General features: G+C 43.0%; 1 protein-coding gene and 1 pseudogene across 4 annotated transcripts in view; one reads left to right on the forward strand and one right to left on the reverse strand.

Annotated features, from left to right (window-relative positions):
- Nucleotides 1-22,132, reverse strand: part of TMEM45A (transmembrane protein 45A) — a 124,635-nt gene that overhangs the window by 85,520 nt on the left and 16,983 nt on the right. The window lies entirely within an intron of this gene.
- On the forward strand, nucleotides 12,854-15,040 carry LOC136311913 (putative PDZ domain-containing protein PDZK1P1; annotated as a pseudogene).

Raw genomic sequence — 22,132 nt, forward strand, 5'->3', positions numbered from 1 at the left:
ACATGACAACAGTCCCAAAATGAAGTTGGTCATACTAGGCCTCATGTCACCAAACCAAGACTTAATTACAGTTTTGTCTCTTCCAAAAACAGAATCCTAAACCAGTCAATCAGAAATTGCCTGATTAGCACTAGTTAGGCATCTGCTTCAACAGACCCATCAAAGAAATAACCAATTGTTGGGCAGATAAAATATATTATGCTCACTTTGTTAAAGATGGCGCTGCCCACGTGAAAGCTGTCGCCCAGGTGATATTAATGTGTGTTGGGTACGGGCTGTAGGCAGGCAGAATCCTTGTAGCCTGCGGCTTGGTTTTAGGATTAAGCCTTTCCCACCCTTTTTGATGTGGGATGATACAATCCAATCATGCCCCATATAAGTGACTTTGTATTAGAGACTTCCCTATTTTGTATATTGGATTAAAGGTTTGGATTTCTACACTATAAAATAGGGGCAGAACGGGAGCTTGCTCTCGGTTCCCGAGATTAGCATTAGAGAGCAGAGAGCAGAGAAAGGCCACGTGGAGGAGGCCAAGAGAAGCAGCCAAGATGGCGGAGTGTTGAGTGAGAAGCCAGTTTGTGCAGTTTGATGCTGGAGAAGGAAGGAGATGGGGAACAGAGGTGAATAAGTCTGGTGAGCTAGAAACCTTTGATTCTAGGAAACTGGGATAAGTCAGTAGCTTTGTGAGCACTGAATGTGAGTAGGTTTTGGAGCCCAGTGTGTGTTTTTACTTGCCCGCGGGTGCAAGCTAGGATTAAAGATTATGGCTCATCAGTTCTTGGCTCCGTTGTTTCTTTACCGACTGCGAACCTGCATGGGCCGGGCTGCTGTGATAGTGGCCCTGCATTCTGGCTTTACACCAATATACTCTCATTCTCTAGTATAAGAATGTTCTTTTTCCATTTCCCTCTGCCTAGAAAAGTATTTAATTTTGCAAAGCTCATTAGAGCTCCTTCCTATCTGCTAGATTAGATGCTGTCCAATTTGAACCAATTTTTGCTCAGATAAACTCTTAAATATTTAATATTCCTCAGTTTATCTTTTAACATTACTAAAACCTGGAAAAGCAAAGTGATAATATGCCAAACAGTGAGGAGGAAATGGTACACTTTGAGCCTATAGCTTTTCCCGAAAATTTACTCTCAGGACTTCCCAAGTTCATCTCCATCCCCTCCAAAAAAAAAAAAAATTCCATGCCCAAACCCGACAATATGCTTTATGATTCAGCACCATCTGTTGTTGATAATGCACCAAAAGGAAAATTCAGAGGCTTAAACCGGCCTTAGTGTGAGTCAATGCTATCTCCCATAAAATGTAGGACCACACTGTTTGAGGGTCGGAGTAGGTGCTTTTTCACGGATCAGCCCGATGTTTTATTTTCACAAGAACTAATTTCATGCCAGTATAAAGATATCTCAAAATCAAAACATCCCCTCCATTGACTCTTTCCATTCCTAACTTTTCAAAAACTTCCTCTTTCAAGACATTAGGAGGAAATTTGGGTTCTTTTAATTTCAAAAAAAAAAAAAGAAATTGATGAAAAATTGCTAGAGTGGTATATAAATTCTAGTTTCAATCCAAAAACAAGACCCACAGAAAAGAGGGGGGTGGAATCTCTCATCATAGACTCTTCTGAAACCTGTGCACTTTCTGTGCAGATTAGACCCTGGAGAAAGTTGCTGACAGAAGGGCAATCGTGGCTTTGGGACAGAGACAAAAGTGGGGAAATGAAATGAGTCCGAGACAGACAAAATAAAAAAAAGGATCTTGGCCCTGGCCGGTTGGCTCAGCGGTAGAGCATCGGCCTGGCGTGCGGGGGACCCGGGTTTGATTCCCAGCCAGGGCACATAGGAGAAGCGCCCATTTGCTTCTCCATCCCCCCCTCCTTCCTCTCTGTCTCACTCTTCCCCTCCTGCAGCCAAGGCTCCATTGGAGCAAAGATGGCCAGGGCGCTGGGGATGGCTCCTTGGCCTCTGCCCCAGGCACTAGAGTGGCTCTGATCGCGGCAGAGCGACGCCCCAGAGGGGCAGAGCATCGCCCCCTGGTGGGCAGAGCTTCGCCCATGGTGGGCGTGCCGGGTGGATCCCGGTCGGGCACATGCAGGAGTCTGTCTGACTGTCTCTCCCCGTTTCCAGCTTCAGAAAAAAAAAAAAAAAAAAAAAAAAGGATCGTGCCAACTTCAAGTTTCGCTTTGTCAAGCTGCTTCTCTTCCTGTGGAATAAACAAACTCCTACCCAAGCACCAATAGCAATGTAACCACTTATCAGGGTGAAGAAACAATGTCATTCACTCACCCCACCCTCTCTTACTCATTACCACCATAAAGCATAAATAATTTTACATAATGCCAAAGGCAAAAACAACATTTATCACAATTAACAAGACAATTAGATTATATCAATGTTTTGTGCATTTCTCTCCAGAGACCTTAATCTTTGTCTTGACTGCATCTTTCTGGTTAGGCGGATGGATGGCTCTGAAATGCTCAGGAGTACAGAAGGCAGTCCTGAGCTCATCAAATAGAGGTAGAAAGCTCTCTCTCATGCTCTCCTATCACTCACATCTCTCTTTCTCACTCTTTCGCTGGAAAACACAGAGAGGAATAAAGCCTCCTTTAATCAATGTTAATTTGAAGGAAATTAAAGTGATAAACATAACTCCATCTACTATATAGTCTTGCTGTTGTTATTATTGTTATTACTATAATACTGCAAGTGAATTCTTTCTGCCATGGGAAACACCATGGTGACTATGAGAATACTCACCAGCATCCATTTCTACATCCCAGATGTAGTTACCCAATACATACTGTGACTGGAAGGTCAGTAGCCACGGCCACCATCACAGTCACCTGGCCCATGCAGGTTCGCATTTGATTCGGACAGATGGTAATGAAACAACGATGCCAAGAACTGGTGGGCCATTACTTTTTAATTCTAGCTTGCACCCGGCAGGCAAGAATATACACACAGTGGGAAAACACTTCCCTTTCCATTCAGAGCTCCCAAAGCTACTGACGCATCCAAGTTTTCCTAGAATCAAAGGTTTCTAACTTACCAGCCTTATACACCTCTGTTCCCCATCTCCTTCTCTCTGCACAAACTCTGCACAAACTGGCTCCTCCTTCAGCACTCTGCCATCTTGGCTGCTTCTCTCCTATACAATGCTAATTTCAGGAACCGAAAGAGCGAGCCCCTGGTCTGCCTCATTTTATAGTGTAGAAATCAAAATCTTTAAGCCAACATACAAATAAGAATGTTTCTGATACAAAGTCACTTATCTGAGGCATAAATGGGATTCCTCATAAGAGTGCACCACCCCATACCATGCAACAGTCAGGGATGTGGGGAGAAGCTTAGTGTTGAGAAGATCTTAGTATTAAAAGGGTGGGAAAAGCTTAGTCTTAAAACTAAGCTTTAGGCTATAATGACCCTGCCTGCTTACAGCCTGTCCCCCACACCCAATGCAAACTATAAGTGAGCAAATGTATAAATCATATTTGCAAACTTATTTGACCCACAATGACCATCATTGAGATTAAAAGTAAAGTTTTCCAAGACCTCTGATCAAAAATTTCCTTTCTAGGTAAAAAAAAAAAAAAAAAAAAAAAAAAAAGTGACTTTAAGACCCCTCTTTTAAAAGACAAACTGACTTCCAATTTCCCAAACACTGATCTTTTAGTCCCAAAGAAAGTAAAATTTCTGGCAAATGATAGTAATAATATCTTATCCTTACCTTCAAGTAAGAGCTTTCTCAAGAACTCATCTGGGTTATAGCAGTTTAAGAAACATACCGTTTTTCCAACATCCAGCAGATTTATAAGTTGTATGAAGAAAACCCATATAGCTGCACAGGCAGACAGGGAAAGAATGCCAAGGTGCTTAGCCCAAACCAAATGGCAGAAAACATGTTCGTTCTAGCAGCAAAACATTTAGATAGAGATAGCCAGAAGATAGGGTGTCAGACTAGACTTCAAGGTGGTGAAGCTTCAAAGAAACATGCCTAATTAAACCAAATTAAAACCTGTCCCATCTTCAGGGGGGCAATCGCCAGCCCAGGCTCACGGTGTGGAGTTCAGTTTTGGACCTCCAGAGCTTTAAAGCCATGAATGACCTCGGAGCATCCTTCCCTGACCCAACTTAGAACCTCTGGTAATGAAATCAAGCTCTGACTCTTCAGCTTTGGTCACTGTCCTAACTTTGCTAACTTATCTCCTTGTACGCTCCTGTTAGGTTTCAAAGGCTTCTGGTTCTGGGCCAGTCTTAGCCTGCCCCCTTAGACCAGTCAGCGGATCTCAGTCTCCTTGGTTTGGCCCTGAATGCCCTCCGAGGCCTTTGATTCTGTGTCATCTATTGATTGGCCTCAGAAAATAAGCCCCATCTCACCCCTCACCCATGACCTCTGTTCCTTGCTCCAACCCTTAGTACACATAATGTCTTTGGCCAACATTACTCTTAGCTGAGTTTCCCTTACCGTAATCCAATGAGGAGGTTAGAATAATCAAACACATGAAAAGTATTTAAAAAAAAAACCATTAACAGACATCAAAGGGGAACTGCCATCTCAGAAACCAAGGTAAGTATCAACACAGACCATGGTTTGGTCAATCCTGGTTTGTTATGTACAAAATGTTACACTGAGGCCTCAACTGTTGGACTTTTTAATGGTATAAAACGTATATGGAAGTCCACCCCCAGGACAGTCAAGGACAGTGTATTTCCATTTTCAACACAACTATCTTATGAGTCTAAGGCACTAGACATTGTGAATTGTACTTGAATATATTTTTATCACAATAAATATTCTTGAGCTTTGCTCTGGAATGAGTAAGTAACTTGGAAGCAATTTGATCCTTTTAGGTATTTTTTTTTCCTGATGTGTCAAGCACGTCTGGAGCAGTGCTCAGTATAAGGCTAATTATTCTCCACTACTGAGACAAGACCTTCCTAATTGTTCTACCCAATACCCCACGAATTATGAGTTTTCCTGTTTGGTTGGACAGACAAGCAGTATTTCCAGCCTTCTGTGAGTGCATGGCATTGTTCTCTAGTCCCTCCCTGCTCCCTCCTTCCTTGAGCCTCCCCATCTCCTTTCTTCTCTCTGTTCCACAGCCTTCCCTCCACTCTACTCCCAGCTTTCCAGTACTCTCCTCTCACGCATGTGCTCATGTGCTCGTCGGTACTTTGCTGAATACTTAAGAGGACTTTCTGCAGATCTGTGAGCACCTCTCCTTCCATGCCGCTCTCTCATTTCTGGTGCGCTGTTTCATGAACTCTAGCCGACTTGGTTTTCTAGGGCTCTTAGCTCCATCTCTTCAACTCAGTCTGAGTTCCACCTAAGTTGCCCTCCCTTGGACTCAACCTAAAAACACTCCTCATTCAATACACTGGAGTAGTACTAGCGCTTACCTCTTTTGTTTCCAGTTGCTTAGAGATTATTGTTTTTCATTGCCTGAAGGTTAGTGTTTCAAAAATATTTTTTTCATATATTTTATCTGGCATTTTTGGTATTTCAGGCAAAAGAGGTAAATCCAGCCCTGTTACTCCATTTTGGAAACAAACAGAACTTTTTAAAAATTCAGTCAACTTTGTACCCAATAACAATATTACTACAGAGGAAAGATACTACTTTAACCTCTGTTTTTTCAAAGTAAGGGTCTTGAACTACTTACCTTAGAATCACCCAGATGCCTTATTGCACGTTCCTATGTAACATCCCCAGATCTAATGATTATAATTTTTTTTTTTGAGAGAGAGAGAGAATATGTGAGAAACAGGAAGGAGGGAGAGAGAGGGTAAGATAGGGTGAGAAGAATCAGGTCATAGTTGCTTTCACTTTAATTGTGCATTGATTGCTTTCGAGAGAGAAGGAAAAGGGAGGAAGAAGCATCAACTCATAGTTGCTTTCACTTTAGTTGTACATTGAGATTCTTGTGCATGCCTTGACTAGGTCCATGTCAGTGTCCCCTTGCTCAAGCCAGTGACCTTTGGGCTCAAGCTGGCAAGCTTTGGGATCGCTCAGCTCAGCATTCCAAGCCAATGGTTTATCCACTGAGCCACCACTGGTCAGGCTGAATATAAATTTCTTGCCACTAAAATTTGAGAATTGTTGCCATTACTATAACAATTCACTAGCAGAAGACAATAAATTCTCTTTTGGAAGCTGGGAAACTACTGGGATGGGGAATGGATTAAAAAATCATGGAGACTGCACAAGGGTTCCCTTTTCTCCACATCCTCACCAACACTTGTTATTTGTTTATTGGTTGACTTGTCGTTTTGTGCAGCCATTGTGGAAAACAGCATGAAGTTTCCTCAAAAAATTAAAAATGCCCGGTCGGGCGCATGCAGGAGTCTGTCTGACTGTCTCTCCCCGTTTCCGGCTTCAGAAAAATACAGAAAAAAAAAAATTAAAAATGAATCTATTTTCACCCAGCGATCCCAATGAAAAAATAGGCAAAAGACCTGAACAGATATTTCTACAAAGAGCACATACAGATGGCCAATAAACATGAAAAAATGTTCAATTCACTAATCATCAAAGAAATGCAAATGAAAGCCACAATGAGATATCACCTATACCTGTCAGAATGGTTATCATCAATAAATCCACAAACAGCAAGTGTTGGCAAGGGTGTGAAGGAAAGGGAACCCTCATGCATTGTTGGTGGGAATGCACATTAGTACAGCCACTGTGGAAAGCAATGAGTTACTTCAAAATATTAAAAATGAAACTCCCTTATGACCCAACAATTCCACTTTTGGGGATATAACCTAAGAATCCCGAAACACTCAATCATGAATTAAATAATGAATATAATTTTTAATTATATTCATTAACTAATGAATATAATTTTTAATTATATTCATTAACTTAATCAAGAATATATGTGCCCCCATGTTCATTGCATCATTTCCATGTCTGGAAGCAACCCAAGTACTCATCAGTGAATGAGTGGATAGGAAAAGCCGTGGAACATTTACACAATGGAATACTACATGGCCATAAAAAAGAAGGAAATGTTACTGTTTGTGATAGCGTGGATGGACCTAGAGATTATTATTAAGCTAAGGGAAATAAGCCAGTCAGAGAAAGACAAATACCATATGATCTCACTTATATGTAGAATCTAATGAACACAATAAACTGAGGAACAAAATAGAAACTGAGACATGGATACATGGAAGAGACTGACAGATGTCAAATAGGAGGAAGGTGAGGGGACTGAATGAAAGAAGATAAAGGGATTAGCCTAAATCATATACATAACACACAGACCCAGAAAACGAAGTGGAAACAGCCAGAGGGAAAGGGGTGGTAGCAAGGTAGACAGGGGCAAAGTGGGGAGGGGGTAGAAATAGGGACAGAAAGAAACTTTCCTTGTGGCAAAGAATGCACAATGCAGTGTGCAGACAGATGGCATCATAATAAATTGTACACTTAAAACCCGAATGGTCTCGCAAACCAATGTCACCTCAATAAAAATTTAAAAGTCAAGAAGAATATTGGGAGGCCAGCCTTAAATGATGTTGACCCCAGACATGACCCTCTGACATTTTTTCCAGCTATAAAGCATGCTTCCTAGCAACCGTGACTCAATATGGCTAAACAAAACATTTTGGATCTAGTTATATAGCTAGATCCTTCTCATTCATTGTAACAGTAGTGTACCATTTAGAGATTGGAAAGCTAGGGTAAAATGGAGAAATAATCTTGGCTGCCTCCACACAAGGGACCTGGATGGCAAGCACCAAGGGCCACAGTCAGAGCAACCTGGAAACTGTTTTGCCGGAATGTGTGTTTCTACTTCAGCTCATTAAATAAAGTCATGCTCCCCACCGATAAACTCTCATCAACAGTAACAACAATCACACTATCAAACCTTTTATTCCCAATCTCAAGAGAAATTGGAATAACCGCTCTACCACTTTGGCTCACAACAGTCTCATTTTCTGGGGAGTAAAACAGACAGCCTATAAAGCATATATAAAGACTGCAAACATCTGTAGACAGAGTCCATCAGAGAAGCAGTAGGTTACACGACATGAGTCGAACTGCTCACAAATCTCCTCTGGAACTTAGTATTGGCCATCTCACTCATTCTGAAACTAGCGGGAAGCTTCTTGCTACTAGGGACAGTGATGGAAGCACTTGTTCACGCTTGAGCTAGTAGATGAAAGAACCAAACAAAGTGTACCTCATATCCCAAATTATTATGTGTCTTCTATTTAAACCTACTTTTTATCCAAAGTCTGACTATGTTTCATTAATCCCAGTTTTCTAATAAGGAAAATGTCTAGAAGAAGGTTCCCAAACTTGTCCCAGGAGGATGAGATTTTGATTCATCTGTCTGCTCCCTTGATTGGAAACTAGCTGTCCAAGAAGTCATAGAAACAGTGAAAGAAAAAAGCTACACAAAAAAAACAAGATCAGGCCCTGGCCAGTTGGCTCAGTGATAGAGCGTCAGCCTGGCTTGCAGGAGTCTCGGGTTTGATTCCCGGCCAGGGCACACAGGAGAAGCACCCATCTGCTTCTCCACCCCTCCCCCTCTCATTCCTCTCTGTCTCTCTCTTCCCCTCCTACAGCCAAGGCTCCATTGGAGCAAAGATGGCCCGGGCGCTGAAGATGGCTCTGTGGCCTCTGCCTCAGGAGCTAGAATGGCTCTGGATGCAACAGAGCAATGCCCCAGATGGGCAGAGCATCGCCCCCTGGTGGGCATGCTGGGTGGATCCTGGTTGGGCGCATGCGAGAGTCTGTCTGACTGCCTCCCTGTTTCCAGCTTTGGAAAAAAAAAAAAAAAAAAAAAAAACAAGATCACTCTGCTCTTCTACAGTCTGTCCTTGTGTCCTGAGTGCACACAAACTCAGGGCTGAGCAGAAGGAGGAGAAGCAGCTCCCTAGGTTGGGAAACTGGGTGTCAGTTATCCTGAGAATCTGCTTAAAGGCACAGTGCTTCTAAGACTCTGACCCAATTCCCTGCATTCTTCCTGAACAAAACCAGCCCCTTGCCTCCCACCCTGGTTACTCTATCCTCCTCTGGCATTTATCCCCAAGGGTCAACTATGTCAGGATTTTGGGTGTGAGCATTTTTTATTATTTTTTTTCTTCATTAACATTTTTAGCATTACTAAATTTTTGTTATGTATTAAATACACAATTCCATAAACTGTCCTAAATGTGCTTCTTAATACTGTATATCTCTCTATTTCGCCCTTTCCTCTCTTTCTTTAACAATTTTCTATAACCATCAGTCTGATTTATGCCTAGCTTATAAGAAGAAGGCAAGAAAAAAATCAAATAATTGGGCCCTGGCCTGTTTGCTCAGCGGTAGAGCGTCGGCCTGGCATGCGGGGGACCCGGGTTTGATTCCTGGCCAGGGCACATAGGAGAAGCGCCCATTTACTTCTCCACTCCCCACTCCTTCCTCTCTGCTTCTCTCTTCCCCTCCCGCAGCCAAGGCTTCATTGGAGCAAAGATGGTCCGGGCGCTGGGGATGGCTCCTTGGCCTCTGCCCCAGGCGCTAGAGTGGCTCTGGTCGCGGCACAGCGACGCCCCAGAGGGGCAGAACATCGCCCCCTGGTGGGCAGAGCGTCGCCCCTGGTGGGCGTGCCAGGTGGATCCCAGTCGGGCGCATGCAGGAGTCTATCTGACTGTCTCTCCCCATTTCCAACTTCAGAAAAATACAAAAAAAAAAAAAAGTACAAAAAAAATCAAATAATTGGAGGAAAACTCCCTTAACTAAAAAGAAGTCTTGAGTCTTCAAATTGAAAGACACATCAGGAGAAAATAAAACATTTTAACCCAGACAGGGGATCAAGATGGCAGTGGAGTAAGTGAAAGCTACACTCACCTCTTCCCAGGACCAAACTGGAATTACAACTGAATTAAAGATTAATCATCCTGAATACTCAAGTGAAGACTAGTTGAAGAAGTAAAAACTTCACAGATGTAGCCACACTGAGACTGGTAGGAAAGGGAGAGATGTGACACGCCCCTGTGGGCGGTGGCTGAGGTTCTGGAGAGACATCTCAGTTGTGTGTGTGGAGGGGACGATTCCTCCTGAGAAGTGTGGGGCCTACACCCCAAGCCTGGCTTCCCAGCCCAGAGCACCAGAGCCAGGAAGAAGCATCCACATAACATTCAGCTGTGAAAAGGAGTGGGGTTCTTGTCAGCCAGGGAGAGATGGTTAAAGACACAGGCACCCTCTTTAAAAAACCAATGCATGGCCCTGACCAGTTGGCTCAATGGTAGAGCACTGGCCTGATGTGTGGATGCCCTGGGTTTGATTCCCATTCAGGGCACACAGGAGAAGTTCCTATGTGCTTCTCCACCCTTCCCCCTCTCCTTTCTCTCTGTCTCTCTCTTACTCTCCTGCAGCCAAGGCTCCATTGGAGCAAAGTTAGTTCAGGTATTGAGGACGGCTCCATGGCCTCTGCCTCACATGCTAGAATGGCTCCAGTTGCAACTGAGCAGTGCCCCAGATGGGTAGAGCATCGCCCCCTAGTGGGTATGCCAGGTAGATCCCGGTCGGGCTCATACAGGAGTCTGTTTCTCCGCCTCCCCACTTCTCACTTTAGAAAAATACTACAAAAGAAAAAAGGGAGACCAATACACAAAAATCTCATTTACAGCCACTCACCCTGGGCTCTGACAGAGGGAGGGTGGAGCACACTAGAGTTGCATGAGGAAAATCTGGGGTTTGTGCCTCTGGGGAGAAACATAAGGGACATCCATCAGAATTCCTGTGCTGAATCATTGTCTAATGCCACAAACACTATCCTTTTTGGGTGGAGCACTCCACCCAATGTGGCATCAGCCTCTGAGAAAGCAATTGCCCCACCCTCTGGATTCCCTCTCATCCCACTTAGGAAGCTTAGACCCTCCTGAGTAGTCAGCTATCTTGGCCAGAATAGAGAGGTATGAGCACATTCAAGAAGTGTCAGTGACTTAGCTATCAGCTTTGGGGCAGGGACCAAGACCCTACTTTTCTGTGAATCTGACTAGCAATTCCCCCTCTCGGGAGATGTATATAATAGAACAACCCTTTAGACTTCCAAAAGCCCCAGTCTCCTGCCCAGCTCCTAGTGGCTCCATCTTGCTAGGTCTGGGCCATATCTGGAACAGACTAAGTTATGTAGCTCTAGAATGGAGGCCACACTCACTACCTTCCTTGAAACTGACCAGCACCTCTCTTTTATAGGAGATCCACTAGGTCTATCGTCTCAGTTCTGCCAAAGGCCCTTTCAGTGACTGAGCCTAACAAACAGCCAACACTTCACACATAAATGGCTTAACTGCTCTAATCAAAAGATTAAGGGTGGCTGAATGGAAAAGAACACAAGACCCACATATATATTGTCTACAAGAGACCCATCTCAGAAGGAAAGATACACAGAGACTAAAAGTAAGGGGATAAAAAAAGATATTTCATGAAAATAGGAAAAAAAGAAGCTTGGAAAGCAATACTTATATGTGACAAAATAGACTCAAACAAAGGCTACAGTAAGAAACGAAGAAGAGGTTTGGAGAAATGCCTTCCACCTACCTAGCTGGGTTTGACTGAGAGACTGAGGGTGAAAGGGGGAAACAATTGAGAATAAAACAGCATTCTCAGGTGAAAGAGAGGGAAAAAGGAGAGAGAGGGAAGAGACAGTGTGTAACAAGAGGAAGGGAGCCTGAGTGATAACAGCTAGGGCTTTATTGCTCAACCCCTAGGGAGCGAGCAAGTTAGAACTTCCACTGCCAGAGGAGAAAGGACGGGCAGGTGAGGAGCTTTGCTCCATTTACTGGGCTTATTGGCCTTGTGGCCTTCTACTTCTATTGTGGTTGCACAGGTTACTACTCCCCAAGAAGACCTCACTGTGTGAGGATGCTCAGGTGACCCTCAGCCCTCACCTGTGGATGGGAGACAGTGGACACCCCTAAGGCATTGGGTGTTAGTTGGTGACCAAGGCATCTGCCTAAGAGAGAGAACTGAGAAGGCAGAGGCACCTCCCCCCGGCTGCACTTCTCCTCTTTTCTGCCCTCCTTTAATCTGGGAGGGGCTGGTGAGCAGTGGAATTCCGCAGTTAGGCAGGTGGGCCAGTGCCTTGGGTTTGTCCAGCTTAGGGCCCAGCCCATTGGCAGAAAGCAAGACAGAGGTCACTTGAATTCAGACCATGTGTCCCTGTTAAATACATCAGCTTTTAAATCAACCTTTGTTCAAAGTCCAGTGAGTTCCAAGACAACAACTCAGCAGCAGAGAGTGAATTCCTGAGTGGATCCAGCAGCTTTTCCTCCAGGATCCAGAAATGGCCTCTGCCTTCAACCCCCGAGAATGTAAGCTGTCCAAACAAGAAGGACACAGCTATGGCTTTTTTTTTTTTTTTTTTTTCTGAAGCTGGAAATGGGGAGAGACAGTCAGACAGACTCCCGCATGTGCCCAACCGGATCCACCCGGCACGCCCACCAAGGGCTATGCTCTGCCCACCAGGAGGCGATGCTCTGCCCCTCTGGGGCGTCACTCTGCCATGACCAGAGCCACTCTAGCGCCTGGGGCAGAGGTCAAGGAGCCATCCCCAGTGCCCGGGCCATCTTTGCTCCAATGGAGCCTTGGCTGCGGGAGGGGAAGAGAGAGACAGAAAGGAAGGGGGGGGTGGAGAAGCAAATGGGTGCTTCTCCTGTGTGCCCTGGCCGGGAATCAAACCCGGGTCCCCCGCACGCCAGGCCGACGCTCTACCGCTGAGCCAACCGGCCAGGGCACAGCTATGGCTTTTTCCTGAGGATTGAGAGACACTGATGGGCGCCTTGTCCGGGTGGTTGAGAAGGGGAGCCCGGCAGAGAGGGCTGCCCTCCAGGATGGAGACAGAGTTCTTAGGATCAATGGTGTCTTTGTGGACAAGGAAGAACATACACAGGTTGTGGATCTGGTGAGACAGAGTGGGAATTCAGTGACTTTACTAGTTCTGGATGGGGATTCCTATGAGAAAGCCATGAAAAAAAAGGTAGACTTGAAACAATTGAGTCCAAGTCAGAAGGGGCCATGTTTGAATGATAAGAAACTGCCTCCTATGATGAATGGAGGCGCACGAACTTGGACCCAGCCACGGCTCTGCTACCTGGTGAAGGAGGGGAACAGCTGTAAAGCCAGTGGCCACGGCCACTATCACAGCAGCCTGGCTCATGCAGGTTCGCATTGGATTCGGACAGTCGGTAAAGAAACAACAGAGCCAAAAACTGGTGGGCCATTAGCTTTAATCCTAGTCTTGCACCGGCGGGCAAGTAAAAACACACACTGGGCTCCAAAAGCCATTCACATTCAGTGCTTACAAAGCTACTGACTTGTCCGAGTTTCCTAGAATCAAAGGTTTCTAGCTCACCAGACTTATTCACCTCTGTTCCCCATCTCCTTCCTTCTCCCTGTACAAACTCTGCACAAACTGACTTCTCACTCAACACTCCACCATCTTGGCTGCTTCTCCTGGCCTCCTCCACGTGGCCTTTCTCTGCTCTCTGCTCTCTCTTCTCTCCTCTTAATGCTAATCTCAGGAACTAAGAGAGCAAGCTCTCATTTTGCCCCCATTTTATAGTGTAGATTCAAAACCTTTAATCCAATATACAAAATAGGGAAGTCTCTAATACAAAGTCACTTATCTGAGGTATGATGGGATTGCACCACCCCACATCAAAAAGGGTGGGAAAGGTTTAATCCTAAAACCAAGCCCCAGGCTACAAGGATCCTGCCTGCCCACAGCCCGCCCCCAACACACATTAATATCACCTGGGTGACGGCCTCCACGTGGGCAGCGCCATCTTTAACAAAGTGAGCATAATACATTTTATCTGCCCAACAACAGCTATGGCTTTTCTCTAAAAACTGTCCCAGGTAAAAAGGGAGTGTACGTGACTGACATAATACCTCAAGGTGTGACTATGAAAGCTGGTGTTCTAGCTGATGATCACTTGATTGAGGTGAATGGAGAGCCTGTAGAAAATGCCACTCATGAGGAAGTAGCTGAAAAGGCGAGGAAGTCAGGAAGCCGTGTCATGTTCCTGCTGGTGGACAAGGAAACTGACAAGCACCATAGTGAGCAGAATATAAAATTCAAGAGAGAAACAGCCAGTCTGAAATTATTACCCCACCAGCCTCGAGTTGTTGAAATGAAGAAAGGAAGCAATGGCTATGGTTTCTATCTGAGGACAGGCCCAGAACAGAAAGGTCAAATCATCAAAGACATAGATCCTGGAAGTCCAGCAGAGGAGGCTGGCTTGAAGACCAGTGACCTGGTAGTTGCTGTCAATGGCGAATCTGTGGAAACCCTCTATCATGACAGTGCGGTGGAAATGATCAGAAAGGGTGGAGATCAGACTTCACTGTTGGTGGTAGACAAAGAGACGGACAGCATATATAAACTGGCTAATTTTTCTCCATTTCTCTACTATGAAAATCAAGAACAACCAGTTCCTATTCAAGGAGGCTCCAGTTCCTATTCCTGCTCCTCTGGGGAGCTCAAGTCCAGATACTACAAAGGAAATAGATCATAAGCCTAAATTGTGCAGACTGGTTAAAGATGAAAATGGCTATGGCTTCCACTTAAATGCAATTCGGGGTCAGCCAGGCCCCTTCGTCAAAGAGGTACAGAAGGGCAGCCCTGCCTACCTGGCTGGGCTAGAGGATGAGGATATCATCATTGAAGTGAATGGGGTAAATGTGCTGGACGAACGCTATGAGAAAATGGTGGACAGAATCCAGAGCAGTGGGAAGAATGTCACACTTTTAGTCTGTGGAAAGAAGGCCTATGATTATTTCCAGGCTAAGAAAAAACCTATTGTTTCCTCCATGGCTGATCCACTAGATGTACCCCTTGATTCCCAAGAAGGAACATCAGTAGAGTCAGCGCACGACTCACACACAGCAAAGGAACGAGCCTACAGTACAGCCTCTCATTCTTCCTCCAATTCTGAAGATACAGAGATGTGATGAGAACAAATAATGGCTTTGGCTGATAGCTGTTTCTGGATATTTAATAGGAATCCTTTTCCAAGGAATGAGTGGCCACCCATTTGCTATTTCTGTTAAAAAAAAAAAAAAAAAAAAAAACTCCTCTGGAAACCAGTTCATCATGTGTAATTGTTTTCTGTTGTCATTTCTCAGAAGTGGCTCTTGCATATTTATGGTCAACTTAGGAAAAGTTAAGTTGGGGGCTAGATTCTACTCATGTAATTTCTTTCAAGTTTCAACTTAACTATATGTCTCTGTTATGACAATATCTCTTTTTTTTTTTTTTTTCATTTTTCTGAAGCTGGAAACAGGAAGAGACAGTCAGACAGACTCCCGCATGCGCCCGACCGGGATCCACCCGGCACGCCCACCAGGGGCGATGCTCTGCCCATCCTGGGCGTCGCCATGTTGCGACCAGAACCACTCTAGCGCCTGGGGCAGAGGCCACAGAGCCATCCCCAGTGCCCGGGCCATCTTTGCTCCAATGGAGCCTTGGCTGCGGGAGGGGAAGAGAGAGACAGAGAGGGAAAGCGCGGCGGAGGGGTGGAGAAGCAAATGGGCACTTCTCCTGTGTGCCCTGGCCGGGAATCGAACCCGGGTCCTCCGCACGCTAGGCTGACGCTCTACCGCTGAGCCAACCGGCCAGGGCCTATGACAATATCTCTTACTTCATATCTTACTTCTATAGGTTCCTTGAGCACCAAAGACAATTTATAAATATGTATATGTGAGAGCTTGATAGTATCTAAGCAGATAAGCCTTCAACAGATTATGCTTTTTAAAGAATTTTGTGGTTATTAAAATAAATGCAAAAAAAAAGAAACAAAGAAGGACACTACATAGTGATAAAGGGATCAATCTAATATGAGAATATATCCTTATAAACATTTATGTACCCAACCTAGAAGCACCTAAATATGTAAAGCAAATCTTGATGTACGTAAAAGGAGAGATTGACAGTAATACAGTAATAGTAGGGGATTTTAACACCCTATTGACATCAATGCATAGATCTTCCAGATAGAAAGTCAATAAGAAAATGGTGGCCTTAAATGACGCACTAGAGCAGGTGGATTTAATTTATACCTTCAGAGCATTTCACCCCAAAATAACACAATATACATTCTTTTCAAGTGCACATAGAACATTTTCTAAGAGAGACCACATATTAAGACACAAGTCTCAATAAATATAAGATGAAAAACCCGAAAGACACACAAAGACATAGAAGTTAAATAACATGTTACTAAACAATGAATGAGTTAACAATGAGATCAAGAAAGAAATCAGCCCTGGCCGGTTGGCTCAGTGGTAGAGCGTCGGCCTGGCGTGCAGAAGTCCCGGGTTCGATTCCCGGCCAGGGCACACAGGAGAAGCACCCATCTGCTTCTCCACCCCTCCCCTTCTCCTTCCTCTCTGTCCCTCTCTTCCCTTCCCACAGCCAAGGATCCATTGGAGCAAAGATGGCCCGGGCCCTGGGGATGGCTCTGTGGCCTCTGCCTCAGGCGCTAGAGTGGCTCTGGTCACAGCATAGGCAGAGCATCGCCCCCTGGTGGGCAGAGCATTGCCCCTGCTGGGCGTGCCGGGTGGATCCCGGTCGGGCACATGCGGGAGTCTGTCTGACTGTCTCTCCCCGTTTCCAGCTTCAGAAAAATAAAAAAAAAGAAGAAGAAAGAATGAAATCAAAAACACCTTGAAACAAAGGAAAATGAGAACACAATAACCCAAAATCTATGGGACAGAGCAAAAGCAGTCCTAAGAAGGAAATTGATAGTATTATAGGCCTACCTCAAGAAACAAGAAAAATCTCAAATAAACAATCTAGCTTCATGCTACAAGAAACTTGAAAAAGAACAACAAAGCCCAAAGTGATAGAACAAAAGGAATAATAAATATCAGAGCAGAAATAAACAAAATAAAATCTAAAAAAAATACAAAAGGTCAATAAAACCAAAAGCTGGTTCTTTGATAACATAAACAAGATTTATAAATCTTTCAGCAGCTTTATGAAGAAAAAAAGAGAGAGAACCCAAATAAATAAAATAAAATTGAAAATAAAAAGTAACAAGTAACACCAAAAAAATTCAAGGAATTATAAGAAAATATTGTGAACAACTATATGCTAATAAAATGAACAAGCTATGGATAAATTCCTAGAAGCATGTAATCTTCCAAAACTGAATCAGGAAGAATCAAAGAATCTGAAAAAAAAAAAGCAGATCACAACTAACAAAAATGAAGCAGTAATCAAAATTTCCAATAAACAAAAGTCCCAACTATATGGTTTCAGAAATGAATTCAACCAAATACACAAAGAAGAGCTAACACTTATCCAAAAACAAACAAACAAACAAAAAAATATTTCAAAAAATTCAAGAGGAAGGAATATTCCCAAGCTCATTTCACAAGGTCAGCATTATCCTAATTTCAAAACCAATAAAGACACTACCAAGAAAGAAAACTTGAGGCCAAGATCCTTAATTAACATAGATTCTAAAGTCATCAAAAAATAATTAGCAACCCAAAGCCAGCAATACATTTAAAAGGTCATATACCATGATCAAGTGGGATTTATTCCAGGGATGCAAAATTGGCACAATATCCACAAATCAATAAACATGATACATCATATAAACAAAATGAAAGATAAAAACAACATGATTATCAATAGATGCAGAAAAGCATTTGATAAAATCCAGCACTCATAGTAAGAAAGGCCATATGTAGCAAACCCACAGCCAAAATCATACTTAATGGGCAAAAACTACAAGCATTTTCCTTAACATTGTGAGCAAGATAGGGATGTCCATTTTCATCACTCCTATTCAACATAGTACTGGAAGTCCTAGCCACAGCAATCAGACAAGAAGATGAAATAAAATATACATCCAAATTGGAAAGGAAGAAGTAAAGCTGTCATTGTTTGCAGATGATGTGATACTTTTATAGAGAATCCTGAAGATTCCACCAAAAAACTACTAGAGCTGAGAAGTGAACTCAGTCAAGTAGCAAGATTCAAAATAAACATCCAGAAATCAGTTGTTTTTATACACAAATAATGGACTATCAGAAAGAAAAAATAATAAAACAATTCCATTTACAATTGCTTCAAAAAGAATTAAGTGCATAGGAATAAATTTAACAAAGGATGCAAAAGACCTGTACTCAGAAAGTATAAGACACTGATGAGAGAAAGTGAAGAAGATAGAAATAAGTGGAAGCATTTACCACATTCATAGATAGAAAGAATTAACATCATTAAAATGCCCATACTATCTTAAGTAATCTATAGATTCAGTGCAATTCCTATCAAGATACCAATGGCACATTTCACAGAATTAGAACAAATATTTCAAAAATGTATAACAACAAAAGACCCCAAATAGCAACAGCAATCTTAAGAAAAAAGAACAAAGATGAAGGAATTACACTACCTAGTATCAAACTATACTATCAGGTCATAAAAATCAAAACAGCATGGTACTGAAATAAAAACCGAACAAAGTACAGTAAACAACCCACATCTTCAGAGACAATACTTGACAAAGGAAGCAAGAACATCCAATGGTCTAAAGATAGTCAATTTAATAAATGGTGTTGGAAAGTTGGACAGATACATAACAAAAAAAAATAAAAAATAAAACTGGACCTTATTCTTACATCATGCCCAAAAATAAACTCATAATGAATTAAAGACTTAAGTAAGACTCAAAACCATAAAATTCTAGAAGAAAAACATAGGTAGCAAAATCTTGGATATTTCAGGTAGCAATATTTTTTCTGACATATCACCCTGGGCAAGGGAAACAAAAAATAAATAAATAAACAAATGGGACTACATTAAACTAACAAGTTTCTGCAAGCCAGGGAAACCAACAAGATGAAAAGACAACCCACTGGTTGGGAGAACATATTCATCAATAGATCTGATAAGGGGTTAATATCCAAAATGAAGAAGGAACTTAATAAACTCAACACCACTGTTGGGCGGATAAAATGTATTATGCTCACTTTGTTAAAGTTAACGCTGCCCATGTGAGGCCGTCGCCCAGGTGATATTAATGTGTGTTGAGAATCCTTGTAGCCTGGGGCTTGGTTTGGGGATTAAGCCTTTCCCACCCTTTTTGATGTGGGGTGGTACAATCCAATCATGCCTCGGAGAAGTGACTTTGTATTGGAGACTTCCCTATTTTGTATATTGGATTAAAGGTTGTGAAGCTACAATATAAAATGGGGACGAAGCAGGAACTTGCGCTCTTGGTTCCTGGGATTAGCGTTAGAGAGCAGAGCAGAGAAAGGCCACGTGGAGGAGGCCAGGGGAAGAAGCCAAGATGGCGGAGTGTTGAGTGAAAGGCCAGTTTGTTCAGAGTTTGTATCTGGGATAAGGAAGGAGATGGGGAACTGAGGAGAATAAGACTTGTGAGCTAGAAACCTTTGATTCTAGGAAACTCCGATAAATCAGTAGCTTTGTGAGCACTGAATGTGATTGGGTTTTGGAGCCCAGTGTGTGTTTTTACTTGCCCGCCGGGTGCAAGCTAGAATTAAAGACTATGGCCCACCAGTTTGTGGCTCCGTTGTTTCTTTACCAACTGTCCGAATCCAATGTGAACCTGCATAGGCCAGGCTGCTGTAATGGTGGCCCTGGCCACGGCTGCTGGCTTTACAACCACAAAAAAAAAACAAAAAAACATACAATCCAATTAAGAAATGAGCAAGGATTTCAATAGATTCTTCTCCAAAGAGGACGTACAGATGTCCAATAAACATGAAAAAATGCTCAACATCACTAATCATCAGATAAACACAAATTAAAACCACAATGAGAAATCACCTCACACCTCTCAGAATAGCTATCATCAATAAACCCACAAACAATAAGTGTTGGCAGGGTGTGGAGGAAAGAGAACCCTTCTGCACTGTTGGTGGAAATGCAGATTAATGCTGCGACTATGGAAAGCAGAAGGAAGTTACTGTTGCAAGGTATCAGAAAGCTGCAAATTAATATTAATATTCTGGGAGAAAAGGTCAGGCTTTCCTGTCCTTTCTTTGGAAAATGGAGGAAAAAGAATATAGAAGTCTCCTGATTTACAAGGACAACTAGAGTAATTTGGTTTTAAGTTCTCTGAAAGGATTAAGGTTATCTGAAGAACTCCCTTTCTCCTTCAATAAAAGACAAAATTAATGTACCACCCTACACTGATCTTAGCTCTCCCTCCCTTCCTGGAATCCTGAGATTAACGTGTACCTCTAGGCCAGGAGTCGGGAACCTTTTAGGCTGAGAGAGCCATGAACGCCACATATTTTAAAATGTAATTCCGTGAGAGCCATACAACGACCCGTGTATGTTACGCATTATCCAATAAAAATTTGGTGTCCTGGAGGACAGCTGTGATCGGCTACAGCCACCTGTAACCATGAACACGTACAGTAGGAAATGAATGGATTGTAATACATGAGAATGTTTTATATTTTTAACGTTATTTTTTTTTTAATTAAAAATTTTTGAGCCAGATGCAGCCATCAAAAGAGCCACATCTGGCTCATAAGCCATAGGTTCCCGAACCCTGCTCTAGGCAAAGGAGGAGAGATAGATACTAAAAGGATTTGTGAATGTCTTTGATTGTATTACCTTGAAAGTTAACATTTCTTGTAAATCCCCTAGACAAATGTTATAATCTTGTTAATGATTGTGTCATGCTATCATGCCCCCGAACCTGTATGTGGTCAAAGGGTATATAACCAGCCCCTGAAATACACTCAGCGCACATGATTTGGGCCTGCTTTGCCCTGTGTCAGCCATATGCGGCCAGCATATTTAACAAATTTCCTCCTTCAGTAAAACTCTTCAAAATTCATCTGGACTGGGTGTCTCTACGTGGACAGTGCCTTTCAGAATCTGGGGTACGGTACTTTATAACATTACCTCAAAATATTAAAAATGAAACTGCCTTATTGTAGGGAATCACCCATCTAATATTGGACCCTCTATAACCTGGATTAAGGAACTTTAGTTAAAAAGTGCTGAGTGTGAATGGTGATAAATAGGTTTCTTGGATGCAAACACCAAGAAACTATGTAAGTGACCTTTGCGCAAACACAAAGGAATGCGAGTGAACAGGCTTTAGGAAAACTGCTTAGATGTTTAGATTGCCACTCCCTTTGTGTTTGTTAATCCCTTTATCACCTGATCTCCCTGTTCTGTAATCCTGTTACCTTTCTGCTTCTGATCAATAAAAGCTCTGGGAGCAGGGGACTCAGGAGGTCAGTATCTCTTGACTGCCTTTCCCTCCTTTCTTGACAATAGTTTGTGTCTTGAGCAAGTTTTTCCACGCCACACTGGTACTTGCCAGTGGGCTGGAGGACTACATTTTTTTTATCTATTTTAATTTATTGTGTTTGCATAGATTTTAGTCAGCCCGAATGCATCCCCCTCTCCCCCATATTCCCCTCAACATCTCCCTTGCCCCCTTTCAACAGCGCCCTCCCCCCTTCCCTTCAGGTTTATCCCATCCTATCACCCCCTTTCCCTCTGTCCTCTTTTCCTCTGGTCCATTTGTTTGATCCCTCCTCTGTATCAATTCCGTTCCTCAGTTCACATTGTTCATTGGATTCCTCAAATAAGTGAGGTCATATGATATTTTTCTTTCTCTGCCTGGCTTATTTCACTTAACATAATAGCTTCCAAGTCCATCCATGTTGTTGTAAAAGGTAATATTTCCTTCTTTTTCATGGCCCCATAGTATTCCACTGTATATATGTACCACCACTTTTAATCCACTTGTCCACTTATGGACACTTTTCTGTTTCCAGATCTTCACTACTGTAAACAATGCTGCCATAAACATGGGAGTGCATTTCTTTTTTAGAATCAGTGATATAGTGATCTTGGGATATATTCCTAAAAGTGGGATGCTGGGTCAAAAGGCAGTTCCATTTTTAATCTTTTGAGGAATCTCCATACTGTTTTTCACAGTGGCTGCACCAGTCTGCATTCCCACCAGCAGTGCAGGAGGGTTCCCTTTTCTCCACATCCTTGCCAGCACTTATTCTGTGTTGTTTTGTTAATGAGCGCCATTCTGACTGGTGTGAGGTGATATCTCATTGTGGTTTTAATTTCCATTTCTCTAGTGATTAGTGATTGGAGGACTGTATT

This window comes from Saccopteryx bilineata, chromosome 8 (genome assembly GCF_036850765.1).
Source record: "Saccopteryx bilineata isolate mSacBil1 chromosome 8, mSacBil1_pri_phased_curated, whole genome shotgun sequence".
Taxonomy (NCBI): Eukaryota; Metazoa; Chordata; class Mammalia; order Chiroptera; family Emballonuridae; genus Saccopteryx; species Saccopteryx bilineata.